Below are 26,641 nucleotides of genomic sequence, written 5' to 3'. Positions count from 1 at the left end.
ACAACTTTGCTTAAGAAACAAGCCTGATGGGACATTGGCAGACTTCCCTGCTGCCAAGCAAGAACTATTGCGGGCAGCCGCAAGCTTCTCAGGATTTAAGCCCATGATGGAATGGTAAACGAGGGAGCAGACTGTTTATTCCAGCAGCCAGATTGTCTCTGGCCATAAAGTTCTGTGTTTGGAAAGTTTTTTCTCCCCGTATACTACTGAAAAAAAAAAGAAGAAGAAGACGGGAGAGAAAGAGGTGGGAGAGGGGTGTTGAACAAAGATCATGGTTTTTGTTATCATTTATTCAAGCAGTTCAAAGAAAAGCATCACCCTTCCAGGTTCTGAATGGACTTGCTAAACATAAACCCACTTCAGCATCTCAGAGAGAAGGAGGGAAGGAAGAAGCCAGCTAGAACTGCAGGTAAGGGGGAGAAAATGAGGGGAGGGGAGTATTTAAAATCATGTCTAAGGAATGGGGTTTAAAATAGTTTGGCATTTTGCTAAATTAGACACATTTCAAATTTCGTCTCTTTACGCACAGGTACACACTTTTCAAGATTAGATTTTATTTGTGAATCTTAAAAAAACCGAGATGATATCTGCACTCATAAACCAGTTTGAATGTTTTCTTGGCTTTAATAGTCAAAACAAGTGGTGGATTCCTGGTCAGCAGCTACTTACTAAGCAACTGTTGAATCCAAATGATGTTTTGTTTTCTTTTTCCAAAACCCTCCTGACTTTGGTCCAAACGACCTCAACCCAATTCACCTTGAAAGTGCAGCAAAGAGAAACTCAAAGTGAAATCAGACCTATAAGGCACCCAACAACATCGCTGAAACATGTGAGCCCGCCTACATGAACCACAACAGATGAACTTGGCGAAGGCTGGCGTCCCATTAATGGGGAAAGCGAGACCAGACCATCTTCTGCCTAGAGCAGAGTTATGCTTTTCAATAAGGCAGCCAGCTCAGTGCTGTTACCCCTCTCTGCTATCCCCACTCTAAGAGTTTCTCCACAAATAATAGAAAGGCTCGTTGGCACTGGAGTATCTAAAAATTACTTGGAACTAGGGTGAGGTAATTTCTAAAAGCTGCTGTTTGACTTCAGTCATTTCTTGGTGCCTCCTTGCCATGACTACTGGGTTGCCCTAAAAGCAATTCCAAGAACTGGGGAGAAAGCAAAACAAAACAAAAAAGGCCCTGAAATGTATAACAGAACTCAGAACTTTATAATACCTTAACAAAATAAGTTGAGGAGGTTATAGCAAACAGAAACCAAGTTGTTTATCTTGAAACAATCTCAGCCTCATTCTAGAACAGTGCCCCAATATTCCTGGACTTGTTCTGGTGCTCAACGTGTGGAAAACCAACGCACTGAAGAATTGGATGATGTTGTACCACTTACGGAACCGCTCTTAGGTGTCAAGTCTTGTGCTATGCATTCCACAACATGTCCCTTTTCATCACCACAACTTGCAAGGTGGGAAATATTATCCCCGTTTTTCAGGAAGAAACTGAATCTCCGACAAGTTACGTTACTGCCCTGAGGTCACACAGTGGGGAGAAGAAATTGGAATTTAAACCCAGGCCTGCCTGACTTTAATACAAATTTTATTTTTGTACTTCTGGTCTACACAATCCAGCCTCCCAGAGTTACTCCAGAAGAAAAGACCAATCATCTGAAAGTCTCTTTACCCATCACCACACAGAGACCTGGATTCAAGGGATTTAAAGACATGAGAGTTATTCCTGAAAAGACTAAGGAGAATCATTCATGAAGGTGGTTTCTGAAGACAGTGCATCAGGAATCTGGGAGTCTGGATGTCAGAATGTCTGCTAATACATTCTATGGCTTCAAAATAAGTCACCAAGTCTCCCTATTGACACCAGAAATCTACCTGTCTCTCTTAATTGTAGATTAGGTATGAACACTGAAATCATTTTAAACTCTTCAGGAAGAAGTCCACCCAAATCACCATGATTAGCATATAATCATGTTGTAGCCATCAGGGCTGTCCCCACTTATTCTGATTCTACTTCCAGACAATATGGTAGGATTTGATCTGGTGTGCCCATGGATCTTGCTTTAGCCAATACAGAAGGTGATAAATCCGAGCAGATTTAAGAGCAGCACAATTCTCCATATCTGTTCATCCTTACAGCAATGATGTTCAAATGGACCCTTCATCACTTTAAATCCCTGAGTGACTAAATGAGCAAAAGTTCCTTGCTGACCCAAGATGAATATGTAACATGAGTGTAAAGTCATAGAGGTGTTCGGCTAGTTTGTTACTGCAGCATAACCTAGTCTACCTGAGAGATGCCAGTTACATAGACCTGTTTCTATAGAGTACCAACAGGGGAAACAGGCCAGAAATAAAGAAATTTGATGAAGAAAATCCATTCATTTAAGAAATATTTATTAAGCACTTATTTTTGTGACAAGGTAGCTGATGTGCCAGAGATGCATTGTTCTTTGTGAACGAGGAAATCCAAAAGGGCATCTTCTATCAAAAAACAAGAAGCAGTTTTTCAAGAGGCTTACTTGAAATTGGAAAAATATCTGCCTTTGATTTAACTGATTTATAGTCTAGGGAAAAAAAAAAATACCTCCCTAAAATTACCTACAAATCACCTCTCAAGCAAATCTGGCTAGATGTTTTCATTCTCTTTTAATTCTCTACAGTTATTCATTTATAAAGGTATGGCTAACTGCACCTAAAAGAGGGAAAGTTTTAATCCAAATATATTAAAAACATTCCTAGATGGTGACTACCATTTCTATAGACTTCTGCCTAAGGCTAATATTAAGACCAGGATTTTTTTTTTTTTTTTTTTTTTTTTTTTTTTGCTTTTGCTTTTTAGGGCCACACTTGTGGCATATGGAGATTCCCAGGCTAGGGGTTGAATCCGAACTGTAGCTGCCAGCCTAGACCACAGCCACAGAAATGCAGGATCTGAGCCACGTCTGTCCTACACCACAGCTCACGGCAACACTGGATCCTTACCCACTGAGCAAGGCCAGGGATCTAAACTGTGTCCTCATGGATGCTAGTCAGATTCATTAACAGCTAAGCCATGACAGGAACTCCTTTTTTTTATTTTTTTTTTAATAGACCCTCCAGCTCAATGGGAAATCCATCTTTATTACCACTTAGAGCCAAATAAATAAATAAACAGGCTTATGGTTTCCCCATTTTAAAAGGTTCATGTAAACTTCAGTTTTGTTTGTGAGAAAACAATTGTCCATTGTAATGAGTTCACCCTACAACTTTGTTCTCTTTTTCATCTCCTATTGGGCTTCCTTCCCAGGGCCAGTAAGTCTTTCACATTTCTGAGTAGTGGCATTCCATCATAAATGACCTAAATGTATATAGCATAAAAACTTAGAAAGAACTTCTTTAAGAGACTTGCTATGTGAGAAAATATAAAATACCATAGTCTCATGACTACTTTTTCAAATCTTTTCAATTATTATACTTGTCTATGAAATTGGAGTTTGCCATAACTAAGCTCTTCCATATAGTAGAGAGGAATTCATGTCTATAAATATATATTTGTATGTATATACATATTCTATGTATGTACATATATCATACATATGTATTATATTTATATAAATACATGTATTTGTATATATGTGTTTACACACACACACACACACACACAAGTTGAAGAGATATGTGATGTTAGAGGCAAGTTTCAGGACTAGGAGAGAAATTGTAGAGTGATCAGAAGCAGCACTGTGTGGGAAAAGCCCCGGATCAGCTACTCCCAGTCTTTGTCCTTCAAGCAAATCACTTTACCTCTTTGAGCTTCTGCCATATCACCTTCAGAACAACAAAAAAGGGCTTTCAAATGCCCCTTCTTGCTTATCCTTCCATGAATCTACTACAGAAGCTGCCTCCACTTTGAAAATTTTATTGAGTAAATTAAAAGTCTGTGTAGCTAGGATTCCAACTGGGTAGAAATATGTCAGCCAACAGCAAAAAGGTAAAAGTCAAAGATGAAAAAAGTTATGACATCAGAGTAATAAGATTGCTGGAAACATTTCTTCTTTTTTTTTTTTTACTTCTTCCAAATTCACTTAATGTTATTGCTATATTACATTTATAATTTTATAAATCAATAATAAACTTAGCAATCTGTGCAGAAGGCAGTGTTTATAATGACCCCCCAGAGAGTGTCAATGCAGGAATATAAACGCCTCCTTTAAATTTATCAGCACACAACATTTACTACACACAAATCCATAGGAATATCAATCCCAATTTCTCAAAGCCAAAATTCTCTTAAGCAACACAATTTATTTGTCTAAAGATATCAAATAAACTTGTTTGGCAAAGAGTTTCATTTTTCAATTGTCTGCTTTGGCACTGTGCCAACTACAATACATGTCTCATGTCACCCCCCATCTTGCCCTGTCCACCCTTGCACACATGCTTGTAGACATGACAGAGTTGGCATTCTCAGGTTAATACTTACGTCAAAGGTCATAAAAGTCATGTTAAGCAGAAGTGCCCAGGGAATTTGGGTCTCCCTCTATTACCTTCTTCTCTCCCATTGTCCAAGTTTTGACAACATAATGTGATTACATAATAACTCAGGCAGGAAGAAAATTAGACACCACACAGGAAGCCCAGGTGAGGCCCCCATGGAGTTATCTGAGCACATTATCCTGCTGCATGTGAAGTCAGGCAAGAAACAAACTTTTGAGAATTTTGGAGCCCTGAAAATTCCCACTCACTTCCCCACCCAACCAAAAGCAATCTCTTCCATGGGAGAAAATCTGTGCCTTAGAAGACGGTATTTTTTCCAAATCATACACTGATAGTAACAAATGAATTTCTTCAATCACAAAAAAACTTCGTGGTCCAAAGAACCAAAAACTTAGCTACCTCCTTCTCAGTGCATTCTCGATGTCTCAAAATGACCCTGAGAAGTGAGTGCCTTTTGACCCACAGCTGTAACAGCCTAATTTCTGAATAGCATGTCCTAAACTATTAGCACTAAAACCACCTACAGTTAAGTCAAAATTAATTTTAAAATCTCTTTCTTTAAGACTATTTGGATAGTTCTCATGTGAATTCGACATCCCAGAAACTGAGGAGCTCACCCAATAAACAGGCTCTCTCGGTAGCTTTAAAACCCTTACCTGTAAGATCTCAAATCTGGTTGCTGCCAATACTTCTCTGAAGTTCACAAAGAAAGAAAATGCACCTGACACATGTCCCACTTCTCCACAATGAATCTGACTTCAGCATCGATATGCCTCCTCTTACCTCAACAGAATAAAACTGCACAGAGCAGGGAGCCAACAGGAATCCTTGGCAACAACCAAAAGAGTGAGATGATATTTCAGAATCATTTTCCCTCCTCATAAACTCCAATCTTTCATCTCATTATCATTTTAAGGGGGTTCCCGTTTTCTTACTCAGCTACTGCTTTAGCTTTTATAGTAAAAACAAACAAATGAACAAACCAAAAAAAAGATTTCTTTAATAAAAATCTCTGGTCTTGCCCCTTTTTAGAACATTCTTTGCCTATCTAAGATTAGTAGATCCTTAAAGAAGACAGAAAACTGGTAAAGGGAGATAGAACTAGAACAAGAACTACCTGAGAATCCCTGAGACCATGCACTGTATCATTCAGCACATTACAGCAGATAAGTCCCTAGTCTCTGAAGCCAAGATACATGGAGATACTTGGATTGAAATCTCAGCTCCATCACTTACCAGCTGTAATCTTGGGCAGTTAATTTCATCTTTCCACATCTCAGTTTCCTCCTCTGTATAACAGGGATAATAATCATGCCTTCTTCAGGGGGTCCCTGTGAGGATTAAATAAATACTTACAATGGTACTTGGTACAAGGTAACTGCTATGAATTACCTATTATTATCACCAGTTTAACCAACTATGTCTTTGGATAAGTAAACACTTCCCCTCCTTGAATCTCCATGTTTAAAACAAAATTTATAATATCCTTAGCCACCCAACTTACCTCATAAGGTTGTTGAAAAGATTAAATAAACTGATTGATGTGAAACTAATCATTGGGATGATCCGCAGTATCTACAATATTTTTAATATATCTCAATTAAAGCTGAAGCTTTCATTTTAAAGGAATTAAAAAGAAAATCAATCCTAAATTGGCCAGAAAACCCACTGTGAGCCAACCTGAGAGGGAGACTGGGAAGGGAACATGACAACCTAGTCTTTACTTCCAACAGTATATTTCAAGCCCACTGTATAGAATGAATTTGGGGGATGTGATGACAAAGCTGGATCACTGTGGCTCTACGGCAAGCCATTTGTGTTTGCTCTGAATGACAAGACAATATACTTTCTAATCAATTATGTCTAACTACTCTGAGAGAGTACTCTGAAATCAGAAACATTCTGGGTGCTGCTAGTAATTGCTGGGCAATGCAATTTCTGACCCCAATAACTATCCTAGCGGGGATTGGCACATGTTATTGTCAGAATCCTAGTAGCCAGCCAGGCCAGATGATGATTTGAAGTTTGGACCTCACAAATACAAGCCACCAGCTCTCCCTAAGTGCTGGTTGGACTGAACTTCTGGATTGAAATGACCATTTGTGCTGATGCCAGGTGAGCATGGCTGGAAGCAACCAGATTGCCAAATGAGTCAAGTTCATTGACACTCCAAGTCAATGGTTAACTTACCACGCATGCAAAGACAACTTTACTACTGCATATTTATAGAGATAATAAGAATAACTAACATTTATTCAGCTTGCTTTGAGCTAGGCATTGACCTAAGTGCTATATATAAGTTATCTCAATCCTGAAACAAGTCAGTGAAGTGAGAACTATTATTATCCCCTTTTATAGATAAGTAGACTAAGGAATAGGGATGGCAAATATTGTGCTGAAGGTAATACAACATTCGTGTGGGACATCTAGGAACTAGTAGAACCAGAATATGCGTCCAGGAAGTCTGATTCACAGAGCCCCAAATTTTAGCAAAGTACAGTAATACATACATTGGGGCATGTATGTTCACAACTGTATAACCTGAGGTAATTTCATTGCACACCAGTCTCCCTAGGGATGGTGACTCAGGTGGTCTTGTCTCAGATCTTTTCAAGAAACACAAGAAACACTTGAAGGCTCTTTAGGTGAGAGAACATGGGCGCTTAGCTTGATTCCAAGGATCAAGTTTAGACAAACATAACTATGTGAAACTACATGAATATTCCTCCTTGCTGTGTACAAACTCTCAGAAATAATTACACCATCCTGGTGGGATGCCATATCATTGTCAATCAAAATGTAATCAATAGCTGGTCAAAAACTTACTGTGACTGCCCCTGGGAATATACAGGTGAAGACAGAACTCATGAACCCTGCCCAGATGGAGATTTTTACAGTCTGCTAGAGAAGACAGACATTGAGGGAATAATTATAAATGATTAAGGCAACAATGACAAGAAAGCAAAACGCTCTTAAGAAAAATAAAGAGTGCTTTTGAGAAAATGGAGAGAAGGGGAGAGGTAGCTAATTTCCTTTAAACCCATGGCATCCTTCTTGGAATTTGAACTGAATGCTTTCAAAATTGCCCCAAATCCTGAAATCACTTAATAAATATTTCTGAATTAATATCCTAGACAAGGGAAATGAGGTAATGCTTGCAAACCAGAGAAACACGTGGCCGTTTCTTTATACTCCCAGTGTTGGGAAAAAGTTGAAATGAGCTCAAACAGAGAATGACAAGAAATACGGGGCAAACTTTGCTGTGGTTACAGCACTAGCCACACTAGCCAGATTGTTTTGGGCCTCACTTTCATGAGGCTTAAAACAATCAGGAAGGGCTTAGACACCCAGCCAGGATAAATACCCCACCAGGAGCCTGATCAAGGAGAGACCCAAAACCCAACCAGCCCAGGCTCTGTTGTGGTGCCCAGACACACATGTGGGCGGCTCCATCAGCCAAAAATGTTGGCCCTCTCTGGGGTCTCCCCACCCCCCACCAATCAACACATTCTTAAAGTTGCCTCAGGCTGCTGAAGCTCATAATCAGACCTGGGTTGGATTGCAAACATCTCTATAATGCCAGTGCTGGCTAACGTGATTAAGCACAGAGCATTAGCCAAATAAAAGGGATGGGGGACAAGGAGCCAGAAAGGCAGGGAGATGGAGAGAGAAAAGGAGTATGCAATCTGCACAAAAAGGGGAAAGGAAGTGGAGAAAGGCCTTGTGGCACTCCCAGAGAGAGGAAATTCAAAGTCAAAGGAGCACCTGAATCCAAATTATTTACTGCTTAGCCAAGCTGCCAATATTGTGCATCTTCTATGAGCCAGTTTTCTGCCCTGAGGATGCTGTAGTGAACAAACAGGTACCAAGCCCACAGCCTACTGGAAGGCAGACTCAAAACAAACACCATTAAAGCCCAATGTTTAAGGCATTCACCAAGACTGTACACACTTTTATGGTAGGTTTTTTTGGGGAGGAGGGAATGCATGAATAAAAATAAAAAAACAAACAAATGACTACCCCCACTGTAGTGGTTATTTCTGAGCATCAACTTGGCTACACTATGGTGCCCAGCTGTTTGGTCAAACACTAGTCTAGATGTTGCAGTGAACGTAATTGTTAGATATGATTAATATTTACCATCAGTTGACTCTAAGCAGATTACCCTCCAAAATATAGTAGACCCAATCAGTTGAAGCCCTTAAGAGTAAAAGCTAAGGTTTCACAAAGAAAAAGGAATGGTGCCTCAAGACTGCAACACAAAAATCCTGCTGGAGTTTCCAGCCTGTTGTTCTGCCCCACAAACTTTGGACTTGCCAGCTCCCACAGTCACATGAGCCAATTCCTTAAAATCTCTCTATACAAACATAAAGGGATAGAGACAGGACATAACTATACAGATAGGATATATGACATAGAATATGTATATATATACAAACATACAAATACATATATAGTATTTGTTGTATTTCTCCGGGGAACTATGTATAACACGCCCATTAAATATGCCCACTTACTGTAAGGCAGGCCCTAATTTCAGGAAAGTTAAGATGTGAAAACTTGCGCTTCTTAGAATCAAGATTAGATCATTGCAATTAATTTAATAATTACCAATGTACTGAGAACTGCATAGATGAAACAGAGGATGCTATACCAGTGAATGTAGAAACAGCCCCCATTCCCCAACCAAAGGTGTGCCTGAATGTTGGGTCAGCAGAAACATGAAGCATAAGGAGGCATCACCAGCCAGGAGATAAAATGGGCTCAAGCAGCAGAGGGAAAGGAGGGATTCTGATAAAGTATGAGGGAACCTGAATGTGCTACCCACAAACACAGCCCCCAAACTCAAAGTCATTACCAGCTTACACTGCCCACAGTCCAGTGCCTGGACCAGCCCCACCAGTCTCTTCCCTGGGTCCTGGGAGAGCTGCCCTGGAGCAGAGCAGGCTCAGGCCTCCAGCTTTCCCATCCAAGAAGCAAAGTCAAGAGCTGGGATCCCACTCCCTCCTTGCACAATCCCAGAAGGGTTAATTCCCAACTCCCCACCTCCCCCACTGTAAGTAGTGGCAATCTTTCCTAATCATTTCCATTTCTATTCCTCTTTAATTCTCCCATTCCCCTCTTTGTTTTCATGACCTGTGGGAACCTGAACTCCAGCTGGAGGTAGAGTCTGCCTTTATACTTAAAGCAGATATTTAAGCAATTATCCTGTCACTGGGCCTAGCTTTGCCTCCTCCATATGGGTTGCTCCCAAGCAAGGAATTCGGTTTCTCCTTTGTTCCTGGTGCACTGAGTAAAATTGTTCCAGAAAGCCCTTGCCCTTGAGCAATGGGGCTGGGCATATGGGGGTAAAACCGTCTGGGGACCCTCAGTGTCTAAAAAGAGGCAAGGAATAGGTGTCTGTCCACCTCTTTGGCTCTGTACCCCCAATTCCCTCCCAGACATGCTGTCTCCCTTTGTCAGCAGAGTTGATGAGAGGATTCCCATCTGCCCTGACCAGAATTTGGATGCTGTGATGATGAGGCAAACTCCACCGCTGCAGGTGCACAAGCTTCCCTAGGGCCCAGATGACCCAGCAGTAGGAGTCAGTGATCAGGCACCCAAAAAAGATGCAGGTAGAGCCCCACTGGGTTTGCTATGACCTGAAGGTACCACCACGGATTGGTCTGAGGACCAGGGTGTCCACAGAGAACCTCTGGTATCACTTTCATGTGTCTGCTATAACAAATTACTACTTACTGGGTGGTTTAAAACAACAGACATTTATTCTTTCACATGTCTAGAGGCCAGAAGTCCAAAACTATTAACATGGGGCCAAAACTCCCCTGGAAAAAACAAGGAGTGAATCCATTCTTCCAATTTCTAGTGGCTGAGGGCATTCTTCAGCTTGTGGCCACTTCACTCCAACCTCTACCTCCACAGTCACATCATGTTCTCCTCTGTATGTGCGTCAAATCTCTCTCTGCCTTTCTTTTGCCTTTTTTTTATTTTGTTTGGGGGGGGGTGTATGGGTTTTGGGGGGGTTATGTTTTGTTTTGTTTGCTTTTTAGGGCCGCACCTGGGGCATATGCAAGTTCCCAGGCTGGAGGTTGAATTGGAGAGGTAGCTGCCAGCCTACACCACAGCAACAGCAACGCCAGATCCTTAACCTACTGAGCAAGGCCAGGGATCAAACCCATGTCCTCATGGATACTAGTCGGGTTCATAATCCACTGAGCCACAACAGGAACTCCCTCTCTGCCTTTCATATAAGGCCACCTGTTGAGAGTATTTAGGGCCTCTCACCTGCATAATCCAAAATAACCATCAAATCTCAAAATTCCTAATTTAATCATATCAACAAAGACTTTGCCATATAAGGCAATGTTCAGAGGCTCCAGGAATTAGGAATGATATCTTTGGGGAGCCATGATATCTTTAAGGTAGCCTACAGCAATCTTATGCCTACGTTATCTCCAGGTGAGAGATGGGTCCAAGAGGGATGGTGGGGTATGCTGCTCTCCCACCCTAAATTCCTAGATGTTGAAGGGAAAGCAGGGTCTTAAAAGACAAGCAGCAGCAATGACCAGCCCATTCACAGCCACAGAGGTCAAAGGGAAGAGAGTGGGGTTTTAATGTCCCATTGCCAAAAATAATGAGTAGAATTAGGTCATAAAAGGAGGTCTGGGCTCAATCCACCATTACTAACAATGTGGCTCTGAACAAGTTAACCAGATGGTCCAAGCCTCAATTCCCAAATCTATTAAATGGGCACAATAATGCCTACCTTACTGAAAGTTTGTAAAGATAATACTTGAGTATTCACCATGTGCCAGAGATTATGGTCAGCACTTTGCAAATATTTTCTACTTTAATCCTTAGAGAGATAAATGAGGTAAGTATTGTTATCCCCATTTTACAGAAGAGTAAATGGAGACTCAGAGTAGTTACATAATATGTCCAAGATCACACAGCTTAAAGTAACTCACAGGAGTTCTCGTCATGGCTCACTGGTTAACAAACCTAACTAGTATCCATGAGCATACAGGTTCAATCCCTGGCCTTTCTCAGTGGGTTAAGGATCTGGCATTGCTGTGAGCTGTGTTGTAGGTTGTAGACTTGGATCAGATCCTGCATGGCTGTGGCCAGCGGCTACAGCTCTGATGAGACCCCTAGCCTGGGAACCTCCATATGCCACAGGTGAGGCCCTAAGAAGACATAAATAAGTAAGTAACCCACAGATCCTTGTTTTGTAGCCAGGTCTGACTCCAAATCAAACATAAAGCAATCAGCACAAAGAGAAGTTAAACCTGGTTCTCATCCTTGGCTCCACATTAGAATCACCTGGGAAGCTTACACCACTTAGATCTCCAGCCCACCCTGATCAAATAATCAGCATCCCTGGCAGTCGGCCTGAGCATTTGATAAAAACTCCCCAGGTGACAAGTGTGCAGCTTGGGCCCAGAACCACCCACTTAAATAAATCTCTGACCCTCCTCCCCAGCACTCCACATACCCCACTCCAACCAGAGCATCTGCTCTGATCTCCAACTGCACATCCTTAGTTGGCTCTTCTTGATGGTCTTGATACTTGATCTAAAACAACAAAGACATTCCTTGCTAAGCAAAGAATATCCTCAGTTATTCACTCAGGTATTCATTTGTTCACTTGATGAATGCAAACTTCATGTCACTTTCTTTCCAGCCCCTTAGAACAGTATCTAGTACCTAGTAGGTGTTTGATGAATATCATTATTTCATTCCATGTCTACTGTACTCGAAGCAATTATAAATTTTTTTTTGTTACTCATCAACCCTTAGATTCAATTCTTTCCCATTCTGTCTACTTCTTCTGCTGCATTGGGACAGGTCCTCTGATTCCTAATGTCTTCACTCTGGGCATCCTTTATGTGGGCCTGTATCTTTCTTTCCCTATTTCCTACCTTACACCACCTTTGGTAGGCTACACAATGGCCACCCAAAAGATATCCTCGTTCCAGATCCTGGAATCTCTAGTACTACTTTTTGGGGGGAAAGTGTCTTTGCAGATAATGATTAAGAATCGTGAGATGAGGACATTTTCCAGGGTTATCTCTGAAGGCCCTAAATGCCATCACAAATGCCCTAAGAAAGAGGCAAAAGAAAGACAGAAGAGAAAGTGGGTGTGACCATGGAGGTGGAAATTGCAGTGATGTGGCCACTAGCCAAGAAACACCCCTAGCATCAGAAGCTGGAAGAGGCAAGGAGCAGATTTGTCCCTAAAGCTCTCAGTGGGAGCATGAGCCTGCTGACATCCTGACTTGGGCCCAGTAACTGTGATTTCAGATTTCCTCCCTCCAGAACTGTAAGAGAGTTGTCCGTTTGCTAATGCATTACAGCAGCCACAGGAAACTAAGACACCACTTATCATGACCTTTTCTGTGTGCCCACCTTAGGGCTCAAACCACACCCTCTCTGGCCCCCAAGCCCTAGTCCTCCCTATGCCAGGTTACTGTCCCGCATCATCACTCCAGAGGGACTTTTAATCCTCCTGCTCAATCCTGAGAGCAAGGGCCTGGGATTTCCTCTCTAGGCCAAATGGACACATTGCCAGGCACCACATTCAGAGTCTTCAGGACAAGACCCTAGAAGAGAAATGGAATACAAGTCTGACCCTTAGGGACCATCAAAACCCCTTCCATGGACAGCCCAGCAGGACAGTTCATGTGCTGGGAGTGCCGAGAAATGAGTCACACAGAAGCAGCACAAGTTTAGAAACTAAGGTAAACTGTTGGAACTGCCCTTTTCCTCCCACCTCCCCATAGCCTCTCCATTTTATCTGTCCCTACAGAGGATGATGGCTCTTCCATCACCATTAGTGACAGTCCCTCACATTTATATAGCTCTTAGTGCCTTTGCAGAAGATGGCTGCATCCATCACTTCATCTGAGACCTGCCCTGGGAGGTAGATAAGAGCATTACTGTCCTATTTTACATAAAGGTTTAAGAACTGAACTTAGGTCCAGATGTTTTGGAAGTTAATCTAACAATCAGTCTAACACAATGGCAGGTCTCCAGACCCCAAATCCAGTGCTCTACCAAGTTCACTTCACCTCATGCTCATATGCCTTTGCAGCATACACACTTCAAGCACAGCTATCCCAATCGCGGTCCTCCTCTCTACACACTTCACATGGAAAAACTCATATAATGCTCACAATAGTGCTATGAGGCAGCGCTTTTCTATAAATGAAGGAACCAAGGCATGAAGAAATTTGTTCCAGGTGTTAACTACTTGTATACGGAGGAGGCAGAATTTGAATCCAGATTCTGCACTCTTAACCTAGACGGAGATAATGTAGTACTGCAAGAACTTTTTTATCAGAGCTGGAACTCTACAAAAGTTTATTAAAAACCAATGATGTTCTAAGCACTCTTCAAAATGAAGAAGCAGAGGCAAAATGTAGCTAAATTAGCCCTTTAGAATGAAAGTGATAGTGATTTGAAAACCCTATTGGAAACTCTCTCTACCAGATGCGTCCATGTGTAATGTGGACATCATTAGGCACACATGTTTGGGTGTGTGTGTGTGTGTGTGTGTGTGCGCGTGCACATGTGCATGCATGCAAGCTCATGTAGACTAAGATGAGTGGCAGACCCTCCAGATGGTCCACCAGAAATCTTATATCCGGGCTCTCCCAGTGCCCCTGTTCCATCAAAGGGACTTTGAATTTGGAGTCTGAGTAAATTAACAACATCCCTGTTCTTTATTTATCTCCCTTCCGACTGTGATAAATAGCCCTGGGGAATCCCTCCTATTTCTGGGTTGAGAGAAAAATAAAACATCCCTGCCTACATTTCACACCAATACAGAAAGTAAGGTATTTATTGCAAGCTAGCTGTATTCTAGCATTATAGTACATGTTTTCAATCTCCCAAAAGTAGCAAACATGCTCATCGCCAGCATTCCAAAGCCTTTCTAGTTACCTTGACTGGGTGGGGCAGGATGCCAGCACTATGTGGGAAGAATTGAGCCTTCCCTATAAAAACCAAGAGTCTAACCCAGAGGTCTGATTCATACAGACTACAGATCAAGAATAACGCTGCCACTGGCTGAAAGATGGATTGGGAAGGTCTTCCAGTCTAACCTTTTATCATATAGATGTAAAAAGGAGGTCCAAAGATGGGAAATGATTTGTCCAGGATTACACAGCAACATAATAGCATTGCCTGCTTGTATTAGCAGACTAGGAGACTTGGACAAATCTTCATGCAGAGAACAACCAGAAAATCTTGGAAATATATAAAAATTATCTGGAACTGAAGATGTTCCAAGGCAGGGAAGAATTATAGGATCGAGTCCAAAAAGTAAAAGGAAACTCAGAGAAGTAAGTCTGGCATTTGAGGCAACTTTCATCCACACTCTAGGGGCTCAGCCAACTCCAGTACAGGTGGCTGAGAGGTGTGAAATTTAATAGACCTTTTAACAAACTGTCTTGCAGATAGGGGGAAAAATGAGTTCAGGACCCACCAAGACAGATTCCTAAGTCTCTAAGTTTTGGTTTGGGACACAAAAGGATATAACCTTATCCTAAGAGTAAGGTCGAATCAAAAATAAACCAGTCCTCACAGGGACCAGGAGCCATATCTGAACCATCCTTTCCAATTGGATTAAAATGATCTTGGATTTCTAAAGGCCACTAGCTTCCAGTAAGAAATAAATTAAATCCTCTCTAGAGTAAGATATCTTTATGATAAGCCTCAAAGTATCTCTGATTTTTTTCATATGCAATACCTGGTACTCAGTCAAAAACAACCAGGCATTCAATAGGATCCAGAAAATAGTTATCAGACACTGACTTTAAAATAACTATGCTTAACATATTCAAAGAATTTAAAGCCAAAATGGGAAATTCTAACAATAAATTGGAAACTACTTTAAAAATAGAAATAAAGACACTAAAAAATCCAATACTAAAACTAGAAACCACAATAACTACCATTTTTAAATCAATGGAAGGTTTTAACAACAGATTAAATACAACTGCAAATTGGTGAACTAGAAAATAAGTCAGAAGTAGATGTCCAGAACAAAGCACTGAAAGATAAAAGGATGGAAAACAGAGGAAAGTATATATAAGTCAAGACATTGCACAGAAAGAAAAGGTCTAAGTAATAAACTCTTGTCATAGAAGAAGAGATAGAGGATAGAGGAAAAGTAATACTTAAAAGCACTTTCCAAAACTGCTGAAATGGAAAAAAAGCACAAATTCAAAAAGCATTTACTATGACTATCAATCAGGGTAAACACCAAACAATTTTTTTTTAGAAAAAATCTTACTATTCATCAGAAAAAAAGCTGACAATTAACAAAAAAGAGAGGTCTTTAAATTAAAACAAGAAAAAATTCATAAGTAACATAGAACTCACAAATCTGACTTCCCATCAGGGGCAGCACAAGTCTGACAATAATGTAACAATATCTTAAAAGTGATAAGAAAATAACTGCCATCCTAAAATCCTATACCCAGCTAAAATACCTTGAAAAATAGTGAAATCAAGCTTTTATTTTCCACACAAACAAAAAACTGAGAGAATTTTTCAGTAGACTTGACCTAATGGAAATGTCTATTCCCAGTAAGAAAATCATCCCAGATGAAAGCTTAAAGATGTAGAAAGACATGAAGAGTAACAGGAACAGAAAATATGTGGGCAAGTTAAATGAATAGTTACTATATGAAATAATAATTTTGTTCAAAAAATCTATAAATTAAAATTTATAATCATAATAGCATAAATGTTTAAAAGGGAAAATTAAATAGTATTTTAGGGTCTTTGCTTTAACCAGTAAGTAATGAACATTTTCATTTTACACTTGTTGTGCCAAGCATGTATACATAAATTTCTGGAGTAGCAACTATACTTATCAGCAAAAATATAACTATAATAATCATAAAAATATAACAAGCTAATAGAAATTGAATATTAAAAAATAAATAACAAATCCAAAAGAAAGCAAGAAAGGAGAAAACATGGAATACTATGGGTAAGAAAAATATAAAACAAGTACAAAGGTATAGACATAAACCCAAATATATCCATAAATACATTAAAAGGCAAATGTAAAAATGTTCCAATTACAAGAGAAAGGTTATCAGACAGGAAAAAAATTCAGAATAAAAATACTGCCTACAAGTGATATTCACTGAATAGAATCATACAAAAAAGTTGAAAAGATAGAAATACTATGAAATATTAACCAAAATAAAGCTGGCACAGTTAAAATAATATCAAACAAAGTAGAATTTAAGGCAAAAATCATCCATTAAGATAAAAAGGGATGTTTCACAGTGATAAGAATATTCAATTAGCTAGGAAAGTGTACCATTTCAAAATGATATATATATAAGTATTAATATAGCCAGTTACCACTGAACTAGGTTCAAAGTGACATGAAAAGAATATCCCTGGCTTCACAGGATCATCTTATATGAAGATACGGAAAGGAAGAAGGGGATGAAAAATGAAAAGAACACAAGGTGAGTCATGGAGAGAGAGAGGAAAGAGACAGAGAGAAACTAAAAGAGATAGCTAGATATGAAGAAAAAAACATCTAGGAAAAATGAAATAGATGAGAGAAAGGAAAAGGAACAAGAGAACGCAGAGAGAAGAAGTGGAAGTAAATTGAAAATGCTTTGAGAGTGAAAGTATGGAGTCAAAGAGATACCACAAAGAAAGCCCAACTCATTCAAGGAAGCTCAGCTCTTCACCACCCAGGATCACAGCTTTCTGTGGCACATAGTGACACCTGCCATTAGGCTTTTCCCTTCATTAATTTCAAACATCATACTCAGTAACAAAATGAGCAACAGTCATGACCAGGCTTCAGAACTTGCATACAAATATGGTACTCTCCATGACAGGAGCAAGAACAATCATTCAATTCTTGACTACTTGGAAAAGCCAGTAGGACACAGGTCAACTAGCATGATCTATCCCAGCAAGACTGACAGGGCCTAGTCATGCTTGGAGTCCTGTCAAAAATAAGACTAAAGGATGTTCCTATTGTGGCCCAGCAGTAACAGTCTCGACAAGTATCCATGAGGATGCAGGTTTGACCTCTGGCCTTGCTCAGTGGGTTAATGATCTGGAGTTGCCATGAGCTGTGGTGTAGGTCAAAAATGTGGCTTGCATCTGGTGTTGCTGTGACTGTGGCACAGGCCGGCAGCTGTAGCTCCAACTCAACCCCTGGCCAGGGAACTTCCATATGCTGCAAATGCGGTCCTAAAAAAGAAAAAAATAAGTAAATAAGACGAAAGAGGACTAAAGCCAGGCAGAACTCACTAAACACTGAACTCCATTTTTTAACCCATTTTCCCATTCCTTTTCCCAGTGGGAGTTGACTGCTGGATGAACATGACAAGGAAGACTGTTTGGTAGTAAATGCGTATCTGCTATTCTCTATCTGCACTGAATGTTTTGCTTTGTTTCATTGTATGTTGGTAACAACTTTGAAAATACTGGTGCCCAAGACCTTCAGCTTTAAGAACTCTATTTAGTCCTTTGACACAGTACTTTTAAAAATTAGGGGATTTTGGAGGACTGCCTCATTATACAACCAGTAATAATAATACAACAGTCAGCAAAGCAGATATCACCCTACCTTAATAGAGCTTATATTCTAGTGGAGAAAACAGAAAGTTGAACAAAATATGTGCAACTTGGGATAAGAGCTAGGGCAAAGAATAACTGGGGAGAAAGGAGAGCCATCTCCAGAGAGAATGGTCAGGTAAGATCTCCCTTAGGAAGTAACATCTTGATAAAGTGTAAAGCATGAGAAGACCTAGCCATATTGCAGCCAAAGAAATTTAGGAAAATGGAAATGCATGAGAGAAGCCTGAAGTGGAAAAGGATTTCTTGGTATGTTTAACCACCAGGAGACAAGCCCAGGGTTGGCTTGTGCTTGGTAGAGATGCAATAGGAGGGACATTGGTCAGGGCAGAGATCATGCAGAGGCTAAAGGACAAGGTTAGGAGTTTGCCTTTTATCCTACAAGCATCAGAAAGCTATAACTTGATCCATTAAGCAATTTGCAAAAGTCACAGACCTCAAGGGCAGTTGCGGGAGAAAGTCTGTGAAACTCAAGGAGGAACTTTTGGCTATGAGTCTCTGGCACCAAAGCCAGTGGGTAAGCAAGGCCCAAGAGCCTCCCTGCCCTGGGGCTCCAAAAGCCCAGCCTTCACTTGTCTGAAATGGTCCAAGAGGGATGGGTGTTCCTTAGGGAGGGCAAGGCCTGGACTATGTGACTAAGAGATTGTTTTTATGACCATAATTGCACTGCTGGGGTTATTCCCAGACCTGATGTTGTAAGAGTTTTTCTGAGCATTAATTTTGTCCAAAGGCAGGCAGCTAGGTCTCACCCAAAAAGAAGATACTACAAGGTTAAGTCAGGTTACCTGTGGACCTCAATCAAGAGAACTAAACATAAACTGAGCTGGAAGACAGAGGAGATTCTTGCTGAGATTTTGACCAATATTTCTCTATAATTTTCTAGACCCCACAGAATCCTGAGAACCTCTCTTATTTTAATGTCTCTAATTTACAAAAATATAAATATTTGAATCCATATATAAAATTTAAATTAAGAAATATAAGTTGCTTTATGATATCTTTGCTGCTTCTTAACAGCTTTATTCAGGTATAACTGACGTACAGAAACAACAGTCCATGTTTAAAATCTGTAAATTTTGACATACACTCCTAAAACCATCACTACAATCAAGACAGTGTTTCCTCATGCCCCCTGATAATCCTATTCTCCCACCTGTCCCCCACCTTCACCTCATTCCCAGGTAACCACTTATCTGCTTTATATCTCTATAGATTAATTTGCATTTTCTACAATTTTTTATAAATGGAATCATACAATATGTCCTTTTTTTTTCATCTGGCTTCTTTCATCCAGAGTAATTACTTTGAGATTCATCCATGTTGTAGGTATCAATAGTTTATTTTTATTCCTGAGTAATAGTCCATTATATGGATATACCACAATTTGTTTATCCATTCAACTGTTGATGGACATTTGTTTAGATTTTTTGGCAATTGCAGAAAAGAACTGCTATGAACACTCTTAAATAAGTCTTTGTATGAACACATGCTTTCATTTCTCTTGCATAAATACCTAGAGGTTGAATGGATGGATCATCTGGGAGATGTATGTTTAATTTTTTAAGAAACTGTCAAACTGTTTTGAAAATTTTTATCATTTTGGAGTTCCTATTGTAGCTTTGTGGTAACAAACCCAACTAGTATCCATGAGGATACTGGTTTGATCCCTGGTCTTGCTTAGAAGATTAAGTATCTGGCATTGCCGTGAGCTGTGGCTTAGGCTTACAGCTGCAGCTCCAATTCAACCCCTAGCCTGGGAATTTCCATATGCCACCAGCAAAAAAAAAAAGAAAAAGAAATTTTTATCATTTTACATTTGAATCAGCACTATATGAGAGTTCCATATCCTGCCAACACTCAATATAATCAGTAATTTTTACTTTAAACATTCTTATAGGTGTACAAAATACTTCATTATGGTTTTAATTCGCATTTCTTTTATAATTAATAATTGTGACCAATAAGCCTAGACTTAAATGGTCCATTAATATATATATTTTTTGGTAAAATGTCTACTTAAATTTTTTACCCAAAGTGGAGAAGGGTTATTTTTTTTTATCTTTTTTTTGTCTTTTGCCTTTTGTCTTTTTAGGGTCACACCTGCAGGGTATGGAGGTTCCCAGACTAGGGGTTGAATTGGAGCTGTAGCTGCCAGCCTACACTACAGCCACAGCAATGCAGGATCCAAGACACATCTGTAACCTACAACACAGCACATGGCAATGCTGGATCCTTAACCCACTGGGTGGGGCCAGGGATGGAAGCCATGTCCTCATGGATATTAGTCGTGTTCATTAACCACTGTACCACGACAGGAACTCCTATTTTCTTATAAATAAATGAGATTCTTTAAATATTCTGGATACAAATCCTTTATCAGATGTGTTATTTACAAATATTTTCTCCCTATCTGTAATTTGTCTTTTTATTATCTTAAGAGTGACATTTGAAGAGAGGTTCTTAATTTTGATTAAATCCAATTTGTCAATTTTCTTTTATGAGTCATGTTTTTGATTCGTATGTTAGTTATATCTAAGAAATCTTTGCCTAATCCTGTGTCAAAAGATATCCTGTTATGCCTTCTTCTGGGTTTTTTGGGGGGGATTTTATTTTTAGATCTATGTTCCATTTGGAACTAACTTTTACACATAGTATGAAGTATGGGTTGAAGTTCATTTTGTCTTTCTGTTTTTTCATGTGGATATACAATTGTATGAACACTATTTATTGAAAAGGATATTTTCATATTACTGCATTGCCTTTGAATCTTTGTCAGAAATCAGTTGGCAAATGTGTATCTCTTTCTCAACTCTATTCTGTTCCAATGACCTACCTGTTTATGCTAATACCACACTATCTTGATTATTGTAGCTTTGTAATAAATCTCCAACTTTGTTCTTATCTTTCAAAGTATTTTGGGGTATTCTAGGTCCTTTGCATTTTCATACAAACTGAAGAATCAGTTTGTCAATTTCTAAAATTCAAAATAAAAAAAAAATTCCGTTGGGATTTTAGTTAGACTTATAGATATATCACTAGGGCACTAGGGCAGAATCTTTGATCCATGAGCATGGTACATCTATCCAGCTATTTGTGTCCTCCTTAATTTCTTCCTTAATTTCTCAGCCTTGTTTTGTAGCTTTTAGAGTATAGGTCTTGCATGACTTTAATCATACACATCCACAGAATTTCATATTTTTACCACTATTGTAATTTTTTACTTTAATTTTTGATGATTCATTGCTAGCACATAGAAATGTAATTGAATTAAGCATATTGATCTTTTATCCTTTAGCTTTGTAAAATTCATTTATTAGTTCTAACAGCTTTTTTTTCTTTTAGTTTTATCAGATTTTTCTACATATACAATTATACCATGTACAAATGTAGTTTTATTTCTTCCTTTCTTACCTGGAGGTCTTTTTTCTTTTTCTTGCCATATTGTACTGGCAAGAGCCTCCAAAAATGTTGACTGGACATCTTTGTCTTGTTCTTGAGCTTGGAGTAAAATACTCAGTCTGATACTATTAAATATGGTGTTAGCTATAGGTTTTTCACAGATGCCAGTTATTGTCAGAAAGTTTACTTATATTCTTGGTTTACTGAATACTTATATCAGAAATGGAGTTGAATTTTGTCAGAATATTTTGGGTTTGTTCTGGTTTGTATCTATCAAGATGATCATAACATTTTGAAATTTTTATATTTAAATTGTTAAACTGGTACATTTAATTGTTCAATTTTCAAATGTAAAATTCAACACTGCATTCCTGAGATAAATACCACTTGGTCATGATACCTTATCCTTTTATACATGACTGGATTTGATGGACAAGATTTTGGTAAGGATTTTGTATTCATGATCATGAAGACCACTGGCCTGTAGTTTTATTTTCTTGGGATGTCTTTGTCTGGTTATAGTATCACTCTCTTGCTCTCACAAACTGAGTTGAAGAATATTTCTTTCTCTTCAATTTTCTGGAAAAACTTATATAGAATTGTTAATATTTTTCTTCCAGTATTCAGTAGAATTTCATCATGAAGCCCTCTGGCCCTGGAGTTTCTTTGTGAGATGGTGTTAAACTATAATTCAGTTTATTTATTTAGGGTTATTAATTTCTTCTTGAATGAATTTTGGTCATTTATATCTTTTAAGAACTTTGTCCATTTGATATAAGTTGCAGAATATATTGACATAAAGTTCTCCTTTATTATCCTTTGAATATCTGTAAAATCCATGGTGATATTACCTTTCTCATTCCTGATACTGGTTACTATTGTCTTCTCCCTTTTTGCCCTAATCAGTGTTACTACAGATTTATCAATTTTATTGACCTTCTCAAGAATCAGCTTTTGGTTTCACTGACTTTTCTGTATTATTTTTCCGTTATCTTCTAAATAGATTTCCATTATGATGTTCAATCTTTCTTTCTTCTCCTTACTTTGGGTTTCATTTGTTAATTCTCTTTTTAAGTTCTTTAGGTAGAAGTTGAGATCTTTGGTCTGAAACCTTTTTTTCTTCTCTAGTATAGACATTAAATGCTATAACTTTCCCTTTTAAGACTATGTTAGCTGCTTCTCACAAATTGTGATGCAGAATTTTTCACTTTCATGCAATTCAAAATACATTTTACTTTCCTGTTTAATTACATCTTTGGGCCATGGGAATTTTTGTATGTGCTATTTAATTTTCAAATATTCAGGGGTTTTCAAAGTCATTTCCATTATTTAGTGCTAATTTACTTCTCTCATAGTTGGAGGACCTACTTTTGATTTGAATCCTATTAAATTCATTGAGGTTTGTTTTAAAACCCAGAATATGATCTATATTGGTAAAAATTATTCCATATGAACTTAAAAAGAATGTGTATTCTGGAGTTCCCGTCGTGGCGCAGTGGTTAACGAATCCGACTAGGAACCATGAGTTGCGGGTTCGGTCCCTGCCCTTGCTCAGTGGGTTAACGATCCGGCATTGCTGTGAGCTGTGGTGTAGGTTGCAGACGCGGCTCGGATACTGCATTGCTGTGGCTCTGGCATAGGCTGGTGGCTACAGCTCCGATTGGACCCCTAGCCTGGAAACCTCCATATGCCGCGGGAGCAGCCCAAGAAATAGCAAAAAGACAAAAAAAAAAAAAAAAGGAATGTGTATTCTGCTGTTGTGGGGTTGTGTGATCTATAAATGTCAATTAGAACAGGTTGTTTTATTGTGTTGCCTAAGTCTCCTATATCCTTACTGATTTTCAATCCATTTGCTCTAGTAAGAACTAGGAGATTGGAGCTGAAATTTCTGGCTATGATTGTGTATCTATTTTTCCTTGCAATTCTCTCAGTTTTGGCTTCTCATATATTTAGGATTGTAATATTCCATTGAAGAATTGCATTTTTACCACTATGAAATGGCACCCTTTATTCTTACTAATATTCTTTCTTCATAAATCTACTTTGATATTACAACAGCCACTCCTGCAGGAGAACATAATGTTAAAGTTAGAAAGATCACAAAGAACATCCAGTTCTCCAGATTCCTCATGGAGAAGGAACTGAAACCCAGAGAGGTTCATCCCCTTACCCTGGATCTCATAGTTGATAGAGCTCAAATAGGGGTCTTGGCTTCAAGAACTGTTTCCCAAGTACATCAAAATTTGAAGTGATGAAATCTCTACGTATACAAAGAATATCTCTGGAAGGACACACAGAGTTTATATAACTGTGGTTGCTTCTGAAAAGGGGAAACGGGAGTTCCCGTCATGGTGTAGCAGAAACAAATCTGACTAGGAACCATGAGGTTGCAGGTTTGATCCCTGGCCTCACTCAGTGGGTTGAGGATCTGGCATTGCCCTGAGCTGTGGTGTAGGTCACAGACGCAGCTCAGATCTGGCATTGCTGTGGCTGTGGCATAGGCCGGCAGCTGTAGATCTGATTAGACCCCTAGCCTGGGAAACTCCATATGCCTCAGGTGTGGCCCTAAAAAAAAATAAAGGAAAAAAAGACAAAAAAAAAAAAGAAAGAAAAGGGGAATGGGTGGCCAAGGAACAGGCATGGGAGGGAGAGTAAATACCTTTTTGTACCTTTTGAATGTACAATAAGTATATATGATACATAATGAAAAAAAAATTCATTTTTAAGAATTAAAAAGAATTTTATACTCTGAAAACTACAAGACACTGATGAAAGAAATCAAAGATGACACAAAGAGATGGAAAGATATACCACACTCGTGGATTGGAAGAGTTAATATTATCAAAATGACTATACTACCTAAGGTAATCTACAGATTCAATGCAATCCCTATCAAATTACCAAGGACATTTTTCACAGAACTTGAACAAAATATCTTAAAGTTTGTTTGGAAGCACAAAAGAGCCAGAATAGCCAAAGACATCCTGAAAAAGAAAAATGGAGCTGGAGGAATCAGGCTCCCGGACTTCAGACTATACTACAAAGCAACAGTTGTCAAAACTGCATGGTACTGGCACAAAGACAGACATATACATCCGTGGAACAGGATAGAAAGCCCAGAATTAAACCCATGCACTTACAACCAACTAATCTATGACAAAGGAAGCAAAACTATACAATGGAGAAAGGACAGCTTGTTCAATAAATGGTGCTGGGAAAACTGGACAGCCACATGGAAAAGAATGAAATTAGAACACTCCCTAACACCATACACAAAAACAAACTCCAAATGGATTAAAGACCTAGATATAAGACCAGACACTATCAAACTCCTAGAGGAAAACATAGGCCAAACACTCTCTGACATAAATGACAGCAATATCTTCTCTGATCCACCTATCAGAGTATTGACAATAAAAAGAAAAATAAACAAATGGGACCTACTCAAACTTCAAAGTTTCTGCACAGCAAAGGAAACCCTAAACAACACAAAAAGACAACCCATAGAATGGGAGAAAATCTTTGCAAATGAATCAACTGACAAGGGATTAATCTCCAAAATTTGTAAATAACTTCTGCAGCTCCATACCAAAAAAAACAACCCCATCCAAAAATGGGCAGAAGATATAAACAGACAATTCTCCAAAGAAGACATACAGATGGCTGAGAAACACATGAAAAGATGTTCAACATCACTCATCATTAGAGGAATGCAAATCAAAACGATGATGAGGTACCACCTTACACCAGCCAGAATGGCCATCATCCAAAAGTCTACAAACAATAAGTGCTGGAGAGGGTGTAGAGAAAAAGGAACCCTAGTACACTGTTGGTGGGACTGTAAATTGGTACAACCACTGTGGAAAGCAGTATGGAGAATCCTCAGAAAACTAAACATAGAACTACCATTTGATCCAGCAATCCCACTCCTGGACATCTATCCAGAGAAAACCATGACTCACAAAGACACATGTACTCCAATGTTCATTGCAGCACTATTTACAATAGCCAAAACATGGAAACAACCTAAATGTCCATTGACAGAGGAGTGGATCCAGAAGAGGTGGTACATATACACAATGGAATATTACTCAGCCATCAAAAAGAACGAAATACCAGCATTTTTAGCAACATGGATGGACCTAGAAACTATCATGCTAAGTGAAGTCAGCCATACAATGAGACACCAATATCAAATGCTTTCACTGACATGTGGAATCTGAAAAAAGGACAGACTGAACTTCTTTGCAGAACAGATGCTGCCTCACAGACATTGAAAAACTTATGGTCTCTGGAGGGGACAGTTTGGGGGGTGGGGGGATGTGCTTGGGCTGTGGGATGGAAATCCTGTGAAATCAGATTGTTATGATCATTATACAACTACAGATGTGATAAATTCATTTGAGTAATAAAAAAATGAAGAAAAAAATAAAAAAATTCAATTGATTTTTATATGGAAAAAAATTTAAAAATAAAAAAATAAATAAAAACAACAACAACAAAACCTGTAAAAAGACTTTTATTTCTTGTGGTAAGGGTCAGCCAGTACTGACTACCACGTGATCTGTGATGTTAGAATTACTAATTCCTTACAGAAGTCAAAATGGGTTGCTAAGACTCCTGCTTAATGAGGGTCCAACCGTGAGCCCCATTTCTCTGTTGTCATCTTGTTCTGTTAATTGGCTCAGCACTGTGGAACTTCAGTGTCTCTGTTCCCGCTAGTGCTGACTTATCACATTGTTCTGTGTGTTAACGTATGTTGCACGATGCCGAATGAATTCTGGAAAGGAAATGGGGGTGTGTTTCTGAAAGACTACCTCCATTTATAATGTGAGCTGCACTACAGAATTCTACAATACTTAATAAACCTGGCATTTAAAATCCAAAAAAAAAGAATTAAAAAGAATTTTACAATAAAAATAAAATAAAAACAAAATATCCAGCCTTAATTTTTCTTTTTGATTAGTGTCAGTAGGATATACCTTCTTCCATATTTTTACTCTTGACTTATTTGTGCCTTTTGCTTATAGGCATTATAGAGGTGGATCTTAATTTTGTATCAAATCTGACAAGTTCTGCCTTTTGATTGGAATTTTTGGACCATTTACATTTACTGTGATTAATGAT

The sequence above is a fragment of the Sus scrofa genome, chromosome 3, assembly GCF_000003025.6.
Source record: "Sus scrofa isolate TJ Tabasco breed Duroc chromosome 3, Sscrofa11.1, whole genome shotgun sequence".
NCBI lineage: Eukaryota > Metazoa > Chordata > Mammalia > Artiodactyla > Suidae > Sus > Sus scrofa.
This window is presented reverse-complemented; position numbering follows the sequence as displayed.